This window comes from Giraffa tippelskirchi, chromosome 2 (genome assembly GCF_054371585.1).
Source record: "Giraffa tippelskirchi isolate mGirTip1 chromosome 2, T2T-mGirTip1v1.2.pri, whole genome shotgun sequence".
Lineage (NCBI taxonomy): Eukaryota > Metazoa > Chordata > Mammalia > Artiodactyla > Giraffidae > Giraffa > Giraffa tippelskirchi.
The window spans coordinates 130,706,529-130,721,693 of NC_137276.1; the positions used below are offsets into that span (position 1 = coordinate 130,706,529).

At 40.1% G+C, this 15,165-nt stretch overlaps 1 protein-coding gene and 1 long non-coding RNA gene across 3 annotated transcripts in view; both read left to right on the forward strand.

Moving 5' to 3' along the window:
- The window catches only part of PPM1L (protein phosphatase, Mg2+/Mn2+ dependent 1L), a 318,376-nt gene that overhangs the window by 73,294 nt on the left and 229,917 nt on the right, over positions 1-15,165 (forward strand). The window lies entirely within an intron of this gene.
- LOC145538538 (uncharacterized) lies at positions 2,806-10,401 on the forward strand. Its single transcript, XR_014076988.1, has 2 exons — positions 2,806-3,800; positions 3,941-10,401. It is a non-coding gene; the product is annotated as an uncharacterized LOC145538538 (long non-coding RNA).

Here is a 15,165-nt window from a genome sequence, read left to right on the forward strand (position 1 = left end):
TCCCATTACATTCTAGAACAATTTGGGGAGGATACAAAATGAATTATGTACTTAATATGCCTTCATTTAATAGTAATGGTATTGTTATTTTTTGAACCCTTACTAGGTGTCTGATACTACATTAAATATATTACCTCTGTAATTTTATTTAATTTCCTTGATAGCTTTAAGAGCAAAAAGGTAAAGGCTGAATTAGAACTGGGGTCCTTTGGCTACAAAGGTTGTTTTCATCCCATTATACCACACAGTCTTCTGGGCCTTTTTAAAAAATGAAATTTTAAAAAGATTCATAATACTGTGTGTGTATGTTTATTTTTGCATATTTTGATAGTGTTAATTATAAGCTATTTAACATTAAGGAGAAATCATCCAACACAGTTGTCATCCTTTTGAAATCTTTCTAAAAGCTGCCACTGCTGCTGCTGCTGCTAAGTCGCTTCAGTTGTGTCCGACTCTGTGCGACCCCATAGGCGGCAGCCCACCAGGCTCCTCTGTCCCTGGGATTCTCCAGGCAAGAGTACTGGAGTGGGTTGCCATTTCCTTCTCCAGAATATCTTCCCAATTCAGGGATTGAGTCCAGGTCTCCTGCATTGGCAGGCGGATTCTCAACCACTGAGCCACCAGGGAAGCCTCAGATAAAATAACTTGAAGGTTAAATTAAGGAAAGTTGAATTAGAATATCTAGAAAAAAGCTATGTTTAGCTTTTCCAGAAAGAAAAGCTATGTTTAAGGACAATAACATGAGATCAAGGAGAGAAAGTAGACAAAAACCTGTGAGACAAAAGGAATATGAAAGTGAATCTTAGAAGACAAAGCAAAAAATATCACTACTCATAACAATAAGATGGAACTGTATTCTCTAGTCTCAAGTGAATACGGTTAGCTTGATTTAAATAAATTAGCATGCATAATTTGTACAGGCACTGGCTGCCTGGATGGTTGCCAGGATAGCCTTTGATGAGACAAAGATGAAGGGAGTTCTCATTTACAGAAAACCAGTCAGTGTTGTTTTCTTTTTTCATCTGATTGTTTACTTGCTTGATCTTTTTTAATATTCTTCTTGATTACAGATGGCTAGAGTAAGGGAGTTTTCAAAAGTAGTTGATGAGCGGTGTATTAGTGTAAAGTAATGTTGAGGCTCTTAATCTGTTGTGAAAAATTGTAAATGGTTATACTTTTTCTCTTTATATGTTGTGTGTGTGTGTGTGTTCATTTGCTAAGCTGTGTCTGACTCTTTGTGACCCCATGGACAGCAGCTTATCAGGCTCCCCTGTCTTTCACCATCTCCTGCAGTTTGCTCAAATTTGTGTCCCTTGAGTCGGTGATGTCGTCCAACCATCTCATCCTCTCCTGCCCCCTTCTCCTTTTGCCTTCAATCTTTCCCAGCATCAGAGTCAGCTCTTCGCATCAGGTGGCCAAAATATTGGCGCTTCATCTTTAGCATCAATCCTTTCAATGAATATTCAGGGTTGCTTTCCTTTAGGATTGACTGGTTTGATCTCCTTTCAGTCCAAGGGACTCTCAAGAGTCTTCTCCAGCTCTACAGTTTGAAAGCATCAATTCTTCAGCACTCAGCCTTCTTTATGGTTCAACTCTCCCATCCGTTCATGACTATAGGAAAAAAACCATAACTTTGACTAATACAGACCTTTGTTGGCAAAGTGATGTCTCTGCTTTTTAATAAACTGTCTAGGTTTGTCATAGCTTTCTTTGCAAGGAGCAAGCATCTTCTGATTTCATGGCTGCAGTCACTGTCTGCAGTGATTTTGGAGCCCCATAAAATAAAATATATATAACATATAATGATTCTCATGTTCATCATTCATTTTCTATATTCATAACATCATTATTAGTATAGATATAACCAGAATAATTAGTATGACCATAATACTAACTGCTACCATTTTGTCAACATTTCCTATGTGCCAGGTACTTTGCTAAGTACTTTTTGTATGTCAGATCATTTAATTCTCACAAGAGTGCTACAAGGTAGCCTTAATAGTGCCCCCCGTTTACATACAGATGATGAAAGTGAGGCACGAAATGGTTAAATAATTTGTTTAAGTTATGGTAGCTGCTAAGCTTGGGATTTAAATCTAGGCAGTCTAATATTGGAACCCTTGACAATGACACTGTTTAGTGTAGATGATCAGGTTTACTCTAAAGTTGGTTTGTTTGAATCTTTGTGCACGTGATATTCAGAGACCAGGAGAGCTCTCATTTTTATTATGCAGTTCACATCTAGATTTAATATTCTAATTAAATTTCAAAAAGGGTTATTTATGAGTGCTTGTTAAAGTACTAAATCATAAAGTTGATGGTATTTTGAACACATTTTAGCCCAGTTAGTTTGTGATTAGGGCAGGGAGTTCCCTTATGAGAGATAAGTCATGGGCTAGAATCCTGTGGGTATCAGTTCCCTTGCTCATTCTAGGGCCAAACTCTGCCCTTTTAACCCTGGCTCCCACCTGTCAAAGTGGGCATTTGGGCATAAGGGGAACCAACTGTGAGGATGTGGATGGCTCAGTGCACCTACATCACTAGGATGGTGGCTGCAAATCAAAGCTCTGTTACAGAAGGCCTCAGAGAAATAATATATATTTATTTTTAATAAAAAGTATTAAATATATAAGCATATTTTTTTTTAGTCCCATATTTTTACATGTTCCCTTCTCCTTTGGGCCTCATTTTATTTTCCTTGAACTCACCCTTATTTTTGAAATTCTTCCTTTTGAGGTCTCTAAACTTCCATGGTTTCTTTTAACTTTCCTTAATTTGAATTCCTAGGCTCCAGGACCTAGGACAGTGTCATAAGCATGGCAGTGGCTCAAATGGTTAAACGATATAATAGCAAAAAAATCTTGTGGTCATCTCATTCTTTTGTAATGTTTTGCATCCTGATGTAGCCTGGCTTTCCTTATTCTTGACACAACTTTTTGGGAAGATTGATCCATAGAGAGGCACTTGCAATAGAATAGTTTCTATTTGTCTACATTTCCAAACTAAAATGAGAACATTTTGGAACCTAGAGTAGGACTGTAAGAAGTCAAAAATCTTTGTCAGTACTACTACTGTTATTAATGTGAATAAATTGATCATAATTAATGTAAATTCTGGGGTGAACCATATGAAATTGCCAATATTAGGCCATTTTGCCTTATAGAAATGAAATTTTTAAATTGAATTATAACTGATTATGATATTGTATTAATGTCAGATGAACAACATAGTGATTTGATATTTTTGTGCATTACAAAGTGATCACTATCATAAGTCTAGTTAATATTGGTCACCACACAAAATTATTATAATATTAGTGATTATGTTCCCTATGCTGTACATTACATCCCCATGACATCTATTGCATAACTGGAAGTTTGTGTTCTTAATCCCCCTCACCTATTTCACTTATCCCCCCCACTCCCTCTCCCTTGATAACCACCAGTTTGTTCGCTGTAGTCTATGAGTCTATACACACACACACCACATCCTCTTTATCCATTCATCCATGGGTGGCCACTTAGGCTGCTTCCATATCTTGGCTGTTATAAATAATGCTGCAGTGAACATTGAAGTGTATATTATCTTTTTGAATTAGTGTTTTTATTTTTCTTGGGAAAGTACCCAGAAATGGAATTGCTGGATTGTATGGTAGTTCTATTTTTAATTTTTTGAGCAACCTCCATGCTATTTTCTGTAGTATACACCAGTTTACATTCCCACCAACAGGCTTCCTTTTTCTCCACATCCTTGTCAACACTTGTTATTTGTCGTCATTTTGATGGCAGTCATTCTGATAGGTGTGAGGTGGTATCTCCTTGTGGGCTTTGGTTTTCATTTCCCTGATAATTAACGACGTTGAGCGTCTTTTCACGTGCCCATTAGCCATCTGTATGTCTTCTCTGGAAAACTGTCTATTTGATGGCAGTCATTCTGATAGGTGTGAGGTGGTATCTCCTTGTGGGCTTTGGTTTTCATTTCCCTGATAATTAATGACGTTGAGCGTCTTTTCACGTGCCCATTGGCCATCTGTATGTCTTCTCTGGAAAACTGTCTACTCAGATCCTGTGTCCATTTTTAGCTGGCCTGTTTTTTCTTTTGATGTTGAGTTGTATGAGTTCTTTGTATATTTTGGATATTGAAATATTTGCAAATATCTGCTCCTATTCAGTAGGTAGCCTTTTTGTTTTATTGACAGTTTCCTTTGCTGTATAGAAGCTTTTTAGTTTGATGTCATCTTATTTATTTATTCTTGTTTTTGTTTCCCTTGCCTGAGGAGACGTATCCAAAAATACATGGCTAGGACTGACATCAAAGAGCATACTGCCTGTTTTCTTCTAGGAACTTCATGATTCCAGATCTTTCATTTAAGTCTTTACAGCGCTTTGAGTTTATTTTTGTATATGGTATGAAAGTAATCCAGTTTGATTCTTTTGCATGTAGCTGTCTAAAAAATGACATTTTTAATGGTTTAACCAAAAAATGCTGGTAACAACAGCAGCTCATTTACACTGATTGCTTGTACTATATGCCTGGGCTGTCTTAAATGCTTTCATGCCTTCCTTAAAAGAATTTTTTTTTGTGTGTGGATCATTTTTAAAGTCTTTATTGACTTTGTTATACAGTATCACTGGACCTCCAGGGAAGTCCTGCTTTGATGCGTTACTGCATCCTCCCACTGAGTGAGACAAGTATTATTTTTCCCCATTTCCCAGACAGAGGAACAAGTTGGAGAAGTTAAGTAGCTTTTTCAAAGTCACTTAGAGTAGCACTCTTAGCTAATGTTTAACTCCTTCATTATTTTGACTGGCAGGGCTGATTGAGTCAGCAGAGTATGACAAGACGAGAAGAAAGATAATATTTGTCTGTTAAAACAGCTCTGACACTTTTGAGCCAGTATTATCATCTTTGACACTTTTTTTGAGCCATTGGTGTTGTGAAATAATTTTATCATCAGTTGGAGGAGAAATGCACCAAGGCTTCTAAATTCTTTTTGACTGGTTGATTTTTGCAAACCCTTAACACACCTAGTAACAGCGTTAAAACAGAGCAGGATGCAGTCAAGTTCTGCCAGATGAGCAGGGTTTATTATTAATTCTCATTCTGGTTGTTTTGTCAACCTTTGAATATTCTAGGTAAGAACTTGTCTTTCTGTTCAGACTTTTGAAACTTCAGTTGCAGTGAGTGGGGGCTACTCTCTAGTTGTGGTGGGCAGACTTCTCATTGCTTTCTCTTGTTGTGTGGCGTGGGCTTTAGGCATGTAGGCTTCAGTAGTTGCAACTTATGGGCTTAGTTGTCCCCTGGCATGTGGGCCCAGGATCGAACCCATGTTTCCTGCAATGGCGGGCAGATTCTTTACTACTGAGCCACCAGGAAAGCCCTAACATAGATTTTGATCCATTGCTCAGACTGTGGTTGGGGTCTTCATTAGACCCTGGCTTAATGATGCTATATGTTTTAAGTTTTTCTTTATTACGCTTTCTAATATCATTAGAAGCCATTAGGACAATGGATAAATTGAGTATAGTAAGTGAAATGAAATGTTTGATATAATTAGTTGCTATGAAAATGTGTTACTGTGAACAACAAAAAAGTCACACTGGAGAACTGAGTATTATAGTTGAGTTTCTTTGACAGGTTTACATATTAATTGCTGAAGATATATCAGTGCATTTTCTGCAGTTATGCTTACCAGGTACAGATGAATTTCCTTCCTGATAGAATCATTATTCAAAGTCTGTTTAGGTTTATTTTATCTTTTTGTCTCTCAAAGTTAATTTTTTAAGATAATATGATCTTGAAGTAGATAGTGAAGGAAATTGTGGAAATGTTATCTCCTGATACTACTCAGCCCAGTTTTTCTTTTTGAACACTACTATCTTTTTAAAAAGATACATTTATAGCACTCTTTGAAACAAATTTTTGGCTAATGGCAACAATCCTTGGGTCGAAAACAGCAACAGAAAATTTGACTTAGTTTTCTCACTCTCAGGAAATTTCATTAGATCTCCTGTACAGAATTATCAGCTATAAATAGAGATTGGCTAATTTGATGAAGAGGCTGTAGGTCTACAGATAATTGAGCAAATACATCATGATTTAAAAAAACTCACATGAGATGACAGTAATAGTGAATAGGGCAGGGGGGAGAAAAGAAGAGGGAAAGAAAAGGAAAAGAAAATACAAAGGAACAGTGATGGATTTGTGTGCAACAAAATGTGGATCCGATACCGACCTACTTAACACGCTTTCTCACCAGGAGGCCATTGTTCTTTCTACAGCTCTTTTTGCTTGGCTGCTTTCCTTCCCCATTTAGAAGGAGGACAGTTCCCCCTCCCTCCCTCTCTGGTCCTGTGACCAGAGAATAATATTTCTGAAGTTGTTGGGGAAATAATGGACTTTTGCCCCTGCAAATATGATCAGCCTCTGCGAGGGCTGGTTTACAGCAGAAATCCTGTTCTCCCCAGAGATTCTTTTTCATGATCTGATTTTTTTTTCTTTTTAAAATCTTAATGTTTAAAGAGGCTTAATTAGAAGTAACAATAGTCTTCCTTCTTGACACACTCTCTCTTTCCCCCCTCTTTTAGAAGTATGTGTGTGTGTGCTTGGTTGCTTAGTTGTGTCCAACTCTTTGCGACCCCATGGACTGTAGCCTGCCAGGCTCCTCTGTCCATGGGATTTCCCAGGCAAGAACACTGGAGTGGCTAGCCATGCCCTTCTCCAGGGGATCCCAACTCAGGGATAGAAGCTGGATCTCTTGCACTGCAGGCAGATTCTTTACTACTGAGCCATCTGGGAAGTCCCTATCAGTCAGTTCAGTTCAGTCGCTCAGTTGTGTCTGACTCTTTGCGACCCCATGGACCACAGCACGCCAGGCTTCCTTGTCCATCACCAACTCCAGGAGTTTACTTGAAAACTAGCCCATTGAGTCAGTGATGCCATCCAACCATCTTATCCTCTGTCGTCCCCTTCTCCTCCTGCCTTCAATCTTTCCCAGCATCAGGGTCTTTTCAAATGAGACATCCTTTGCATCAGGTGGCCAAAGTATTGGAGTTTCACCTTCAACATCAGTCCTTCCAATGAACATTCAGGGCTGATCTCCTTTAGGATGGACTGGTTGGATGTTCTTGCAGTCCAAGGGACTCTCAAGAGTCTTCTCCAACACCACAGTTCAAAAGCATCGATTCTTCGGTGCTCAGTTTTCTTTATAGTCCAATTCTCACGTCCATACATGACTACTGGAAAAACCATAGCCTTGACTAGATGGACCTTTGTTGGCAAAGCAATGTCTCTGCTTTTTAATACGCTGTCTAGGTTGGTCATAACTTTCCTTCCAAGGAGTGTCTTTTAATTTCATTGCTGCAATCACCATCATCAGTGATTTTGGAGCCCCCCAAAATAAAGTCTGACACTGTTTCCACTGTTTCTCCATCTATTTGCCATGAAGTGATCAGACCAGATGCCATGATCTTTGTTTTCTGAATGTTGAGCTTTAAGCCAACTTTTTCACTCTCCTCTTTCACTTTCATCAAGAGGCTCTTTAGTTCTTCTTCACTTTCTGCCATAAGGGTGGTGTCATCTGCGTATCTGAGGTTATTGATATTTCTCCCGGCAGTCTTGATTCCAGCTTCTGCTTCATCCAGCCCAGTGTTTCTGATGATGTACTCTGCATAGAAGCTAAATAAGCAGAGTGACAGTATACAGCCTTGACGTACTCCTTTTCCTATTTGGAACCAGTCTGTTGTTCCATGTCCAGTTCTAACTGTTGCTTCTTGACCTGCATACATGTTTCTCAAGAGGCAGGTCAGGTGGTCTGGTATTCCCATCTTCTGAAGAATTTTCCACAGTTTATTGTGATCCACACAATCAAAGGCTTTGACATAGTCAATAAAGCAGAAATAGATGTTTTTTTGGAACTCTCTTGCTTTTTTGATGATCCAACGGATATTGGCAATTTGATCTCTGGTTCCTCTGCCTTTTCTAAAACCAACATGAACATCTGGAAGTTCACGGTTCACATATTGTTGAAGCCTGGCTTGGAGAATTTTGAGCATTACTTTACTAGCGTGTGAGATGAGTGCAATTGTGCAGTAGTTTGAGCATTCTTTGGCATTGTCTTTCTTTGGGATTGGAATGAAAACTGACCTTTTCCAGCAGATTTCCAAATTTGCTGGCATATTGAGTGCAGCACTTTCACGGCATCATCTTTTAGGACTTGAAATAGCTCAACTGGAATTCCATCACGTCCACTAGCTTTGTTCATAGTGATGCTTTCTAACACCCACTTGACTTCACATTCCAGGATGTCTGGCTCTAGGTGAGTGATCACAGCATCGTGATTATCTGGGTCGTGAAGGTCTATTTTGTGCAGTTCTTCTGTGTATTCTTGCCACCTCTTCTTAACATCTTCTGCTTCTGTTAGGTCCTTACCATTTCTGTCCTTTATTGAGCCCATCTTTGCATGAAATGTTCCCTTGGTATCTCTCATTTTCTTGAAGAGATTCTAGCCTTTCCTTTTCTGTTGTTTTTCTCTATTTCCTTGCACTGATCACTGAGGAATGCTTTCTTATCTCTCCTTGCTACTACATATACCATAGAGCTGCCAGAACTTACACAGGACTGGGAAATAGACTCTTGGAGGGCGCAGCAGAACCTTGTGCACCAGGACCCAGGAGAAACGAGCAGTGACCCCACAGGAGAATGCCCTGGACTTGCCTGTGGGCATCCGGGAATCTCTGTCGGAGGCGTGGGTTGGTGGTGGTGTGCTGCAGTGTTGGGGGCTCTGAGTGTAGCAGTATATTCATGGTATCTTTTGAGGGAGGTCACCATCATCTTCATTACCTCCACCATAGTTTGGCCCCAGGTAAATAGCAGGGAGGGAACACAGCTCCACCCATCAACAGAAAATTGGGTTACAGATCTACTGAGTATGGCCCCACCCATCAGAACAAGACCCAATTTCCCCCTCGGTCAGTCTCTCCCATCAGGAAGCTTCCATAAGCCTCTTATTCTTTTCCTCCAGAGGGCAGACAGACTGAAAACCACAATCACAGAAAACTAACCAACCTAATCACACGGACCACATCCTTGTCTAACCCAATGAAGCCATGAGCCATGCCGTGTAGGGCCACCCAACATGGATGGGTCATGGTGGAGAGTTCTGACAAAGTGTGATCCACTGGAGAGGGAATGGCAAACCACTTCAGTGTTCTTGCCTTGAGAACCCCATGAACAGTATGAAAAGGCAAAAAGATAGGACACTGTAAGATGAACTTCCCAGGTCAGTAGGTGCCCAATATGCTACTGGAGATCAGTGGAGAAATATCTCCAGAAGGAATGAAGAGACAGAGCCAAAGCAAAAACAACACCCAGTTGTGGATGTAACTGGTGATGGAAGCAAGGTCCAATGCTGTAAAAAGCAACATTGCATAGGAACCTGCAATGTTAGTTGCGTGAATCAACGCAAATTAGAAGTGGTCAAACAGGAGATAGCAAGAGTGAACATCGACATTTTAGGAATCAGCAAACTAAAATGGCCTGGAATGGGTGAATTTCACTCAGATGACCATTATATCTACTACCGTGGGCAAGAATCCCTTAGATGAAATGGAGTAGCTATCATAGTTAACAGAAGAGTTCGAAATGCAGTACTTGGATGCAATCTCAAAAATGACAGAATGATCTCTGTTCGTTTCCAAGGCAAACCATTCAATATCATGGTAATCCAAGTCTATGCCCTGACCAGTAATGCTGAAGAAGCTGAATTTGAACAGTTCTATGAAGACCTACAAGACCTTCTAGAACTAACACCCCAAAAGGATGTCCTTTTCATTTTAGGGGACTGGAATGCAAAAGTAGGAAGTCAAGAAATACCTGGAGTAACAGGCAAATTTGGCCTTGGAGTACAGAATGAAGCAGGGCAAAGGCTAATAGAGTTTTGCTGAGAGAACGCACTGGTCATAGCAAACACCCTCTTCCAACAACACAAGAGAAGACTCTACACGTGGACATCACAAGATGGTCAATACTGAAATCAGATTGATTGTATTCTTTGCAGCCAAAGATGAAGAAGCTCTATACAGTCAGAAAAAACAAGACCAGGAGCAGACTGTGGCTCAGATCATGAACTCCTTATTGCCAAATTCAGACTTAAATTGAAGAAAGTAGGGAAAACCACTAGACCATTCAGATATGACCTAAATCAAATCCCTAATGATTATAAAGTGGAAGTGACAAATAGATTCAAGGGACTAGATCTGATAGACAGAGTGCCTCATGAACTATGGACAGAGGTTTGTGACATTGTACAGAAGACAGGGAGCAAGACCATACCCAAGAAAAATAAATGCAAAAAAGCAAAATGGGTGTCTGAGGAGGCCTTACAAATAGCTGTGAAAGGAAGAGAAGCAAAAAGCAAAGGAGAAAAGGAAAGATATACCCATTTGAATGCAGAGTTCCAAAGACTAGCAAGGAAGTCCCTATGTGTGCCTTCATATACAAAATGCCTACTGGGAAAGAGTTTTGGTGTAAGGTGTCTATTTTATAAATTCCAAGGGTAAGAGTGGCAGAACTGAGGGAAAAATGCATGCATGCTATAATGTCCAGAAAGACTTCTACTTTTAAAGAAGACACTTGGAGGTATAGCACAGAAAGTATAAACATGGCCAAATAACACATTTGGCAAAGGCATGGCTATTAAGCTGTGTTTTCACTCAGGCTTCTGCACTTCACCCATTGACTAATGGCTTAATGTGATTAATTAAGTGTAGATTAATGTGTGTAGAAACCATGTGGGTTAGTAGGTTACTACTGCTTGATGCTGTGTAAGTATAATACTTATGTGTCTCTACAAATGGCAGATAGTAAGATACTTTGAGCTATGAATAGCAGGTATTAAGCTACTTTACCTACACATGTGTATATTTCATGTCTTGACCATAGTTGCCAAACTCTAAATCAGAACATATGATGTAGGTAGGGTTATGTTTATGGGGACAGTGTGACAAAGTATTTAGAACTGGGACTGTCCCATAGAATTCATTTATTCAGCATGCATTCAACAAGACTTATAAAATGCCTACTCTATGCCAGGTACTATTATCGATGATAGAGATGCAGTAGTGATAAAAAAGAAAAATCCCTTCTCTTCAGGAGGGTCAAATGGATTATAGATAGATAAATAAGTTAATAAAAAGTAGGATAGGTTGGATAGTGATGGGTATTAGGGATAAAACCAAGCATATTGAAAGGGTCTAGCAGGTTATGGGGGTGTGTAGGGATTATTATTTTTGATAAGGAGTGAACCACATTCATATCTGGAACATATGATAATGGACCCCCTTTGTGCTCCGCCCACCCACAGTCCTTAGATCTCCTGCATTATTTCCTTAGATTCCATAGCTTGCTCTAACTTCAAGAAGAGAAAACCTTTCAGCAATATAGAGTTAGGTAGAACTACTAAAAACTAAACCAAAAGACAATGCCCTAAACACCTTTTATTTATAGCCAAGTCAACCAAAACAGCTAAGTAGCAAATATCGAGATACCCTGAGAGAGATGTGTAATTGAAAAGAAACTGCCCTTAACTCAAACATTGGAGTCTGAATCTTTGTACCTCCAACAGAGTTGCCATTCTTAGTTTAATAAAGGAGACCAGTGATTAGAAGGAAAAAGCAGAGATATCACTTTGCTGACAAAGGTCCATATAGTCAAAGCTATGATTTTTCCAGTAGTCACAGATGATGTGAGAGTTGGACCTTAAAGGAGACTGAGCACCTAAGAACTGAAGCTTTCAAATTGTGGTACTGGAGAAGACTCTTGAGAGTCCCTTGGATAACATAGAGATCAAGCCAGTCAATCCTAAAGGAAATCAACCCTAAATATTCATTGGAAGGACTGTTACTGAAGCTGAAGCTCCAGTATTTTGGCCACCTGATGCGAAGAATCAACTCATTGGAAAAGACTGATGCTAGGAAAGATTGAGGGCAAGAGGAAAAGATGAGATGGTTGGATGGCATCACCAACTCAATGGACGGGAGTTTGAGTGAACTCCAGGAGATAGTGAAGGACAGGGAAGCTTGGCATGCTACAGTCCATGGGGTCACAAAGAGGTGGACACAACTTGGTGACTGAACAACAACTAATTCCAGGGCAGGGATATCACATAGTGAGAACATGCTGCTGCTGCTGCTGCTGCTAAGTCGCATCAGTCGTGTCCAACTCTGTGCGACCCCATAGACGGCAGCCCACCAGGCTCCTCCGTCCCTGGGATTCTCCAGGCAAGGATATTGGAATGGGTTACCATTTCCTTCTCCAGTGCATGAAAGTGAAAAGTGAAAGTGAAGTCCCTCAGTCATGTCCAACTTTTCGTGACCCCATGGGCTGCAGCTACCGGGCTCCTCAGTCCATGGGGTTTCCCAGGCAAGAGTACTGGAGTGGGGTGCCATTGCCTTCTCCGGAGAACATGATACATGTTGTCATTTACTGGCCCAATGAAGAACAAGCAGTAGAAGTATCAGGTCTCCTCAGTCTTCCAGAATATGCTCTGCACTTGCTGGCTACCTCTGCATGTGTTATTTTTTCTACCAGTTAAATGTTGTTGTTTTTAAACCTGGAATGCCCTCCTTCCTTGTTTTTGTTTATCAACACCCATCTCCTGGAGTATAGGGACTCAGTTCTTTTTCTCTGTGTGCTTGACAGCTTCTGTAGTATTCGGCATCAGTAAGTGGTCAGTAAATGTGCTACATGAATGTGTGAACGGGATGAGAGAGGGGAGGACATCTGGCATTTACCCACCTTACTTTTCAGTCCACAAATAACTGTTAGAAGTGGCCTTTCCAGGCTTTGTCCCACTTCTCACTTGCTTAGATTCTCCTTCCTCTCATATTCTTCTAATTAAAACAAGGCAAGACTGTGGTTAAGGAGACTGCCAGACAGCTAACTCAACTACCTGAGAAGAAGGCACTTTTGCTTTCATGTTTTTTAAGTGGACATCAAATACAGTTTCCTCTTTTCCATCTATCTGTAAAAGATGGCTTTTTCACCCTCCTCATTGGGGAGCCTCCTCTTCCCTTCTTGCCTCACTAACTACTCCCTTGGCATCCTGCAGGTAGACAGGCTAGAATAGGATTTCACTTGTAGCCTGTCAGCTCGACTCATCAGTTGGCAGAGAGATGGTTGAGCTTTAAGAAGGGTTTGGGAGGTAGAGTTATTAAGGGGGCAGCAACTTTGCTTTATCAGGGAGTGGGAGGTGCAGGATGAATATACAGATATTTTCCAGTTCTTTAAAGAGAGTAGAAATCTCAGGCTTTGGCCCCATCACCTGCATACTTTTCCATACTGTGTTCCTTAACACAGTAGAGTGTCCTTCACACATGCTGCACCTCAGCCTGCAAAGCTGCATTCTGACAGCTGTTTCTCAGCCTGGGAAACACAAGTGGATTGACCTGCCATATAAACAGGACTGTAATTCTTAGGTGAGTTGAGAAAACAAGAAGGAATTTCAGAAGCCTGGCATGATGAATGTTGGCTGGGTAAACTTTACTTCCTTGCTATTAGGCATTTCTTGGGGGTACAATGGGTTTTTTTTTTTTTTTTTTAGCTTCATTTAAAATGACACTTAAAGATTTGTTCTGTTCTCATCATCATTCTCATTCTTGTTATCCTTTTGGCCGTTGTCATGAAAACTGCTGTTTATTGAATGTCAACAGACAGCTGTAGTCCTTATGATGATTAGCTCATGTAATCCTGTAACCTTCCCAAGGAAGGATTTTTGACCCTGAGTTCTAAATCACGATCTGGTGCTAGATCAGAAAGGAAAACCATATGAATTTTCCTATGGAGGCATTGAGTTTGAGGTGGTGTAAAACTACAGAGGGGAGTAATTTATAAACTTTTCCCTGGGAGTGAGAGGATTTTATATTATTCCCACAGTATCCTGCTGCTGCTAAGTTGCTTCAGTTGTGTCGTGATCCTATGGACTGCAGACCGCTGGACTCCTCTGTCCATGGGATTCTCCGGGCAAGAATACTAGGGTGGGTTGCCATACCTTCCTGCAGGGAATCTTCCCAACCCAGGGATCGAACCTGTGTCTCTTATATCTCCTTCATTTGCAGATGGGTTCTTTATCACTAGAGCCACTGGGAAGCCCCCTACGACACCCTACAAGTCTAGTATTTCATTTTCTAAATGGAATAGAGGAGTTTGGATTCACATAAAAAAGAAATAAGTCAAGCCATAATTATACTGTGTTGCTCTGAAAATTAGTCTTTACATTTATTGATGAATTTTCCAGCCTCAAGATCCATGTGAGATTGATAATTCAGATCATATCCTCAGTCTACAGTAACACATTCTACAGTGGGGAAAATTAAGACCTAGAAAGTGTACTCCAGATGGTTTTCTGATGAATCTTGATGGTATGTTTTCTTGTGTAGTTTCAAAACCAAATAGTTTAAAAATAGCTTTGAATTTGCTACTCGTAAACATGCCTAAGGTTACAATAAGAGTGTTTAGGAACTACTTAAAGAAACTTTCTAATTGCCCACTTTAGCACAGAGTATAAATCAGCAAAGCATTTTCCAAATTCCTGTTCCATGCCAGAAACTGGTGTTGGGAATGGAGTTCTGTTGAACAGTACTAGCGATAGCCTGTACCTACTTTGGACAGCACCCAAGAGGGTTGAATATTAGGTGCGTTGGAATGCACTTATTTAAACATGGTTTCTGTTTAAATAACCAGGGAGAATCTGGGTTTTCATCACTGGCCATATGATTAAAAATTAACCTGTGTGTGGTCTGAATTAACTTTTTAAAAAAATTTATTTATTTTTTATTGAAGGATAATTGCTTTACAGACTTTTGTTGTTTTCTGTCAAACCTCAACATGAATCAGCCATAGGTATACATATATACCCTCCCTTTTGAACCTCCCTCTCATCTCCCTCCCAATCCCACCCTGCTAGGTTGATACAGAACCCCTGTTTGAGTTCCTGAGCCATACAGCAAATTCCCATTGGCTATCTATTTTGCATATGGTAATGTAAGTTTCCATGCTACTCATTCCACACATCTCATCTTCCCATCCCCTCTCCCCATGTCCATAAGTCCATTCTCTATGTCTGTTTCTCTATTGCTGCCCTGTAAATAGGTTCCTCAGTAAATTTTT